The following is an 8,773-nucleotide window of genomic DNA, read 5'->3' as shown; positions in this document are numbered from 1 at the left end:
GATAACCGCCTTAGGTTGCGTAAGTTTCACACTGCTGTCAACAATCGTCAATGCAAATGCGACGCTTTCAAATAAAGATTAATTGATTGTATACTTACTTACTTACTGCTATGGCGCGACGACCCGAAGTGGATCTTGGCCTCCGACACCAAAGACCGCCATCTGCCATCTGTCCAAAGCCGTTTCTGTCCAGTCGACGGCGCCGAGTTCGCTGAGGTCTTTCTGCACTTCGTCTCTCCAGCGGTACCTAGGGCGTCCAGACGGTCTTCGGCCACTTGGTACTCCAGAGTACGCCCTCCAATTGTATAATATGTGTTAAATAAAGGGCCCTTGATTGTATAATATGTGTTAAATCTAAGACAATTCATGGGGTCAATGCCGCACGTGCAACTTTTAGAAATCATAATCATAATAATTTGTTCCTAATATAGCATTACATGTCAATAAGTATGTTACATTGCAGCGTGTAACTAATTAACTATACAAATATCATAAAATTCTAAACCATACGGTTAAACTTAAATAATCCATTTTCTCAAGAAGCCATTTTTTAAGATTAGACTTAAAAAGTGAAGCACTTTGGGCTGTTATAATTTCCCGCGGTTATTAGAAGATCCTTTTTATAACTTATACGCATACCCTTATACACGAATCATAGCGCCATCTACCTCAGCTGTCGAGCTCGTGAGTACGTTTATTTAAGACTACGCATGCACTTATATGACTACTATATTGTGAGTACGCTCGTGGGTAATTTTTTCATACATTTTACGTTTCTTCGTCTTTTTTTTTGCTTCCTACATAATATTTCTTGCACCTATTACTGCTTGTTCTCTGTTTGTTCCAAGGGTTAACTGGTACCGTAAAACGGGGTGGCGTTAGGAAAACTTGGGGTTACTTTGATAGTTTTAAAACGGCCATAAAATTACCATAATTCATTATTTACTGAAACTGTTCATGTAACTAGTTAGATTACTATATATTGATGTTCACCTATTGTGAAATATCTCGCAAAAAAATATATTTATGGCTTAAAAACTAAAATTTCAAAGTCGCCCCTGCATTTGAAAGCCACCTCGTTTTACGGTAGAGAATGCCTATGCCTATGGTACATAAGTGGCAGTCGTCCGAAGGTTCCTTTTTTAAAGACTAGTAAATTAGGTTTGTCGCGATCTAATAAATCGAACCCATTGTATGCAGATGATGCACATTTTACCTTTACTTGCATAGAAAATTATTCGGAACATTAATGTTTATATCCGTCAGTTTTAAATAAATTATACTTAAGTGGTTTGCAGGTGGCCATAATTTGGAACTTGGAACGCTGATATGTAAAAGTACATACTTACACTTTATGTACATAGTTCAGAACCCAATAGGCCTAGAAATTGGTCATAAATAATCGCGTTATCACATATTATATTACATTATTTATCAAATATCTGTTGTAGTCACTTAGCACAACTAGAACACAACAACTAATAAATATAGTACTTATATCAGATCTTTGAAATTTGATTCAGAAATCTTTGAAACGTTTGTAAACCCAAAGAATGTGCTGTGTCCTCTTAAGTGCGCCTTTTGTACAATAAGTTTTTTGAAGACCAAAAATTTTAATCGAATTTAAACTACCGTGAGACATATTAACTTAACTAACTTAGTAGTTACTGTAAGTGCTTGAAAATGGACACCTAGGCTCTCCGGAACATGTCGCGCGAGTAACTAAAATAAGTGAGTGAAACCGCTAAGTTAGTTAAACTAAATTATTATTTAATGATTAAAAAACGTCAGTAAATAAGATACAGTACTAATTATAATGACAGTAAGACGGTATCAAGGGTCAGTTGCAATGTCACGCTAATTAGAAGAACATGCGCTTTTAATGCGTTTTTAAAGCCTTAAACGTCCCGACCCTAAAAAATAATTATTAAGAATTATATCAAACTATATATACTTACGTACGATGATAACATTGAAGTCGTATTAAGGTCTTATCTTCTTATCTTTATACCAAAATTCAACAAAATTGGTTTATCATATACTTGGAGCCTAAACTTAATTAAATCCTTTATTTTCTTGTTTCAGGTAATTACATAAAAAAACTGCAATTTTGTAAATGGTCTAAGTGCAGTACGCGTGAACGTAGAAAATAAAATTAATACATTTCCTTAACTTTCGCTTTCCCGGAGCAGAAATTTATACAGTGTCGGTGAGATTGCATACTATAAGCTTTTAGATTTAACATACCTTTCTAATCTAGTACCAACCGCACCATGTAAAAGTGTCAAAAAACGGGGTAAAGAAAGATGCGCTTGCGTCGCGTGCCGCGTTGTTTTAATTAATTCAGCCAGGTGGCGTGGCAGATGGCCATTTACATATCTGTCGTTTGGACTTTGTTTAATTAGGCCACCGAATAACACACAGTTATTTAATGGTAGAAGTTCCGAGTTCAAGTCTTAATTAGAACTCGGAACTGTAATAGGCAAAATTTAGGAAAATAAAGTTCTTATTACGTTTGTTTGGCATGGTATAAAGTATATTTACATGGTAAAAAAATATGATTATTTGTTTAAGGATGTTTATTAATTTATAAGGTATTTAAAAAAATGATATTTTTAAATACTTTCCTATTTAAATAAGATATTTCGGACAATGGCATTCAGAATTTGTATTAAACTACAAATTGGTAGGTATGTACTCTATGTAGATTGTAGGTACTGGAATGCATACGATTAAAATAATTATAAGTTTTACTACTAAATACTTTTAAATGCTGATTATTTGATTATTCCTGCCTGCCTTGTAAAGTTTCAGTTATATTTACGGAGGGTATCCTGCAAACGATTCACAAACCGTAGCATCGTTGATACCGTCCAAGTGTCTTAACCAACATTAACCGAACAAACCGAAAAATTACACCTTTCTTTCCGCAACTAATTTGCCTTTTCACGGTTAGAAGCTACCCTGTAATTGGTATCTTCAATCTAAGTCGGGGGTGGACGCAGCGCCAGCCGCCAGGTGAGCCTTACTGGTGTCTACACATCTGGGGGATGGGGTAAGAATATGTTAGAAGTGACCATTGTGTCAATAATTATCACGAAAGTTATTAAAAGTTTCCTATTTTTTTTTATTCAGCAGGTCAACCTCTATTTGCTGTTGATGGCATTTCCCACATGACTAAAATACTTATATCTTGGGCCCTGAGCGGGCAAAACAGGCTTGTTTTCAAAAGCAAAAGAGCGATGTGTTTTTACAACTTAATTGATACACCATACACCACCTATAAGTATTTACGCGTAGCATTTCAGGCTGATTGTTCTTAGGCATTAATTGTGCCATTTTCAACTAAAAGGGTACTTATTGTCGCTTGTCAGTAAGGCGCTATTTCCATATAGCTACAATTAGAATGTGGTACCTTTTGGTTGAAAACGTCACAATTAAAGATTCGGTACTAGATAAGTTTAACATTGCGCCCTATCACTGTTCCGTTCCGTCATAAGGAAATAAAAAAAAAAGTTCTAGATTTTCTAGGTGCTCGATTCTAATTTAACAATTTGTTATGTATTTGAACTGGTTTTGATACGACCTTGACGATCGCCTTGCTGATTGGCGCGTATCTCACGCAAGACTTTCACTTCATTTCGCATGGAAAGAATAGTAGATCCAAACCAAGATAATCTAATAATGACTGGGGTCTCGAGCTTGTTATTTTTGTATGCAAAGAGAGTTCTAAATATTTGTAAGTCTATGAACCAGCCGTCTTCATTACGCCGTAAGCTATCCGGGGGTAGGCAGTAAATTGACTTTAAACCAATTTAACCACACCTGGCCGGACCGTGCCGTACGCCAAGACGATATTGTTCTTAATCTTTGCCTATTATCTTTAGGCGGGGGATGATTAGAACATTTGGAAGACAATGGAAAATGGAGAATAATACGTTAAATGATATCAAGGGAACTGGTACGTACCAGTTTACACAATATCAATCAAATAAGGATCGGTGAAATGTGATGGGTAAGTTTGTTTTTTCGAATTGTAAAAATTATAGTCACTGCATCAGGGACTATTGTATAATAAAAAATAATGATTAGTGAATCAATTTTTTACCTTACGTCCATATGATGGTATCGAAGCGGCCAAGCCACATGTATTGGCTAAGGTGTAGAGTTTGTGAAGTAAGGGACTTGTAGAGTTAGAAGCTTGGCTCTATAAGAGATCTGATAACTTTTTGACAGTGCGAACCTTATGGTTTCGTCTTGGCAACATTTTACATGAAAATGTTTGTGGTGGGATCTTCATTACACTGCTGTTCATGTTTAGACTGTCGTGACCATATGCAGACGAATCGTAAATTGTGCTATACCTACCCCACTTTGTCTAAACTCATCCCTCGTAAAACCGACATACCACAAAATGCCTGCGCACGCGCCCCTGCGCTGTAGCGTTAAATTTATACAGATCGCTGTTTTGTGGACAGTTTTACGTAATTTGATGACATGTAATAATAGTTATAATGTCGTGTTTAATCTGCATTGGTAGATGCGCGCTAGATGAACCATACGTTCCGAAAGTTCCAAATGATGTAAAAGAAATTTTTTTTACTAAATTAATACGGATTAAATTGATAGAAATCAATGTAAATCAATATGAAGTTCATTACGTGAAACGTGAAACTATCGCCTACCGCCTAGGTTGAGATGCAGATACCTACCTAAACATTTGTCTGAACCATTAGCAATTTACAATCTCCATCTTATTTTATTTTATGTAATTCCATTTAGTTTCTTTAATTCACCGTGTACCTTAGATATGATCATTCGCACGACTTACCTCTTTTATAAATGTCTGTTGAAGTGTTGACACAATGGCAGTATATATATATATCTTAGTAGAAATAACTGGCTACAAAATGTTCCTATCTCAGAATGGACGATCATATATATTAGCTATGATAAAGTTCAGAGGAAAGTGGACGATCCCTTTTTTATACTAACATATATACCTATTCCCTATTTTTCTCCCGCAGGCCATTGCGAAAAAATTGCAAACATATTTTTGGGAGCTCCTAACTAATAAAAAATACAGAAAAGTCGAACATACATGCTAATCTTCATCACGGGTTCACGGGTTCCATGTCCGATTCTTTCACTGTCCTGGCCGCGTAGCCAACATGCCTATCGCTTACGCTCCGTAGCGATCGAAACGCAACTGTCACTGTCGTACTAATATGGAAGAGTGATAGAGAGACACAAAGTGTTTCGTTTTCGTAGCGATAGCGATTGACACCTTGGCTAGGCCGGCAGGCTATCAGACTTTGGAACGATCTCCCACTCTCTATCAGACAAGCGCAAACCAAATTCACATTCAAGCGCATGTTGCGCAAGTATTTCCTTGACAAACTTTCTTCTTCGTCGGCGTAGCGATTCACACTAGGTATATAAATATGTATAGTATCTATGTATGTATGTTTATTTGTATGTTTGTATTAAGTATATGTGTAAGTTTATCAATATAGTTTATATTCATTTAGTCTTGGTTACAAATTCATTCACTTTAAAAGTCACTGCACCTACTTAATCTTTCTGGTTTAACCCATTGGTTGCCTCGTAGAGAATGCCTTAAGGCATTAAGTCCGCCTTTTGTACCTTCATGTATTGTGCAATAAAGCTTAAATAAATAAATAAATAAATAATCTTATACATCAAATTGTGTAAAATTATTTATTATAAAGGAAAATGGGGACTACGTTTGAATGGAAAAGCGGTTCTCCGCTTTCCTGTTATTTTATTTAGATAAATCGTGTTTGGTTATCTTTTGTGTAGATAGGTAGGTAGTAGTAGTACTTTTGAGATCTAATGCATTCAAAACAACGAAACGGCAATTCTTTACTGTGATAGGTATTGCACAAGTCTTATAAACTCTTATCTTACTTACTTTTATGACTTATAAGTTCTTACTGACCATAGGCCTTGTTAAATGCCAGTGTTTATAATTTATATTGCTTTATATGCTTAGTGCGGATTCACTTACGTATGAGCTATTAAATTAATAATTTCTGATATAAGATAAAACAGTAGTTTTCTATTTTTGTAATTTATTTATGTATCGTGTATGTATCCACCATATTGGTCATATTGGAGTTTCAGGCGCTTAACGCCATCTCTCGTCGAGTAGAGGAACCAAATTTAGGAATAATTCATTACGTGAAACCTGAAATCGTTTAATAAAACATTACAAATTCGTTTCGTCGTCTATTTAAAAAAAATACGGTATATTTCTTACAGTTTCAATTTTTGATAGCCGCTGTGAATTGCTATAGTCTGAAATAACTTTTATTTTGCTAATTAAGCAAATAAGACGACAGCAAACAGTCATCTTACTAAAACATTTCTAAATACTGTACTCTTGTTGCACGTTTATCTCGTAGACCTACAACGTAGGTATATCAAATAAAAATTAAGAATTGTTACTCCTTCCTGCTTCAGATAGTTAATGATACAAGCATGTACACAGAGAACTTTGGAAAACTACAATTTCGGTACATTTGAGATGAGCACAATTGGAGAAGCCAGAAATTAGGCCCCATGATCTTTGACTTTTTTAATACAGGTACTTAGTTTTTTTTTGCCGCCTGGAGGTATATGAGTTATAAAATACCTACCTGAATTGTATTATGATGTATAGTTATAATTTATTTTCACAGTAACCCCCATCGTACCTTCACACCCGTTTCAATTAAACCCCTAATAAACCGCCCCGCTGAAATCAAAAGCAGATGCGTAAAGATAATTCAATATAGACTGTTCGAGTGCGCCAGCGCAAGCTGCGCGGACAATGGCCAATCAACGCACGCGTATTCTGTTCCAAATTCGATTTTTTAACCAGGGCTGGCGAAAGGGTGAAATGTGTCTTTCAATTATAAAAGCTAGCTTAATCTGTAATTTTAAATAGGTTCACAACCCACAGATTACAATGGTTCCAACTTTCTTGCAGCCATCTAAAGCCTGAATCTAGGACGCAGAAATAAAGCTTTTTTTCTGCGTCTTGTTCTGCGTAATTTAGGGTTGAAAACGTCCTAAATCCTTTAATTGAATTTTTTTTACAGTTACAAGTATTACCACTTCAATTGCAAATTGCAATCGCAAAACCATGGGTTACGCTGTTTTTAATTTATTTGTTTTTGTTGTGTAATGTGTTATATTTTTATTGTGTTACGTGCGTCTATTTTTTGAATTTGTTAAGAATATGTAACAACCACCTACAATACACCTATTTTATATTTACATATTAAAAAGAAAGAAAAAGAGAAATAAATAGCATTGAATAAAATTTAATTGAATTCTAGATATAAATCTAAATAAGTTGATTAACCTGCTTGATTACATAAATATTAAAACTCATGTAACACCTCCTACTGTGACAATGACAAATCACTCAATGCTAATCAAGTTAATTGTGCAAGAACTATAAAGATGGTAACCCTTCCACAAAGTTTAAATGTCAAATTAACCTCACCTTTTGACCCCACATTGCATGTAAGTACGTAAATCAACTTTCTTTTCTTTTTTGCATACCAATGCGTTTAAAATGACCGCTAATTTGACGATTGTCATATTTTTATCTCAACAATTTTTCTGTTGCAGGTAAATTTATTAAAATTAGACCTTAACTGGAAGTAAAAAGTGTCCTCGTAAAGCGCAAAGTATTCTGTAGTTTTACAAATGGTTCATTTCTTTTGACAGTTTATGTTTGTTGTCAAAGATGTTTTGTTAGGAACACTGGTTGAGCGTGTGCTTATTGTTTGTCTTACACAATATGAGATTAATGAAAAACTTGTATTTGCCAACTTGCTAAGGACTTGGTTAATTCTTAGTGACAGATATAAATGTATGCGTTATATATTTTCGTGTTACATGAATGGTGTGTACTGTAACGAATGATTGGGCAGCTGTATCTCAAAATATGTTTTATTATTAGATAGATTTAAATATTGTATAATATTCTTTATTGGCAAATCTCAGTAAGAAACAACAAAACTATAAATAAATAATATTGTATTTTTAACTTGAATATTGGACCTACGGGTGTCCAAATTATTTTACCTCTTTTAGCTACCATTCTATTGATCTTAACGCCTGCGTGCATTCTTGTAAAGTTAAGGAGGTTAACATTCGTTGCTAAGACGCATTCCAAGGCGTCTTACTTATAACTCCGTCTTTACTGCTCACACTTTGTCTCTAGTTGAATGATTAATATTTTATGTTAGTTTACTTACTCGTTGTATATGTTATTATATTTTTACGTTATTAAGTTTCTACCTTGTATACCTACCATTTATAGACGATGTAGCATTAAGCGCCTGACACTAATTTATATTTCTTTTTCGAGTGTCTAAGAATACGTAAAGATACTTTGCTTTATGTTTTCTGTTTTGTTATATTCAACTTTAATGTCTTTAAAACTTGGTTATGTTTGATAATGTATGCTAGTAAGAGTAAAGTATTACCTACTATCACGTAGGGTTCAAATTTCAGACAGAAAAGCCGGAATAGCCGAAATGCTAGATCAACTAGGTGGATAAAAAGTAGGGAGTCCTGCAATGGACTTCTTTCGGTTGATATGACGACCATGTTTATGATATCACTATGTAAGTGGAATTAATTAATAAAGTGGGTAAAGGTACCTATGTACTTTTGCTGTTTAATAAAAGGGATCATGAATAAACATTAATGGGGCTTTCAGTGTTTCATGTACAGCCAGCAAAACTATTAG

This window comes from Cydia strobilella, chromosome 14 (genome assembly GCF_947568885.1).
Source record: "Cydia strobilella chromosome 14, ilCydStro3.1, whole genome shotgun sequence".
Lineage (NCBI taxonomy): Eukaryota > Metazoa > Arthropoda > Insecta > Lepidoptera > Tortricidae > Cydia > Cydia strobilella.
Note: the sequence above shows the minus strand (reverse complement) of the source record.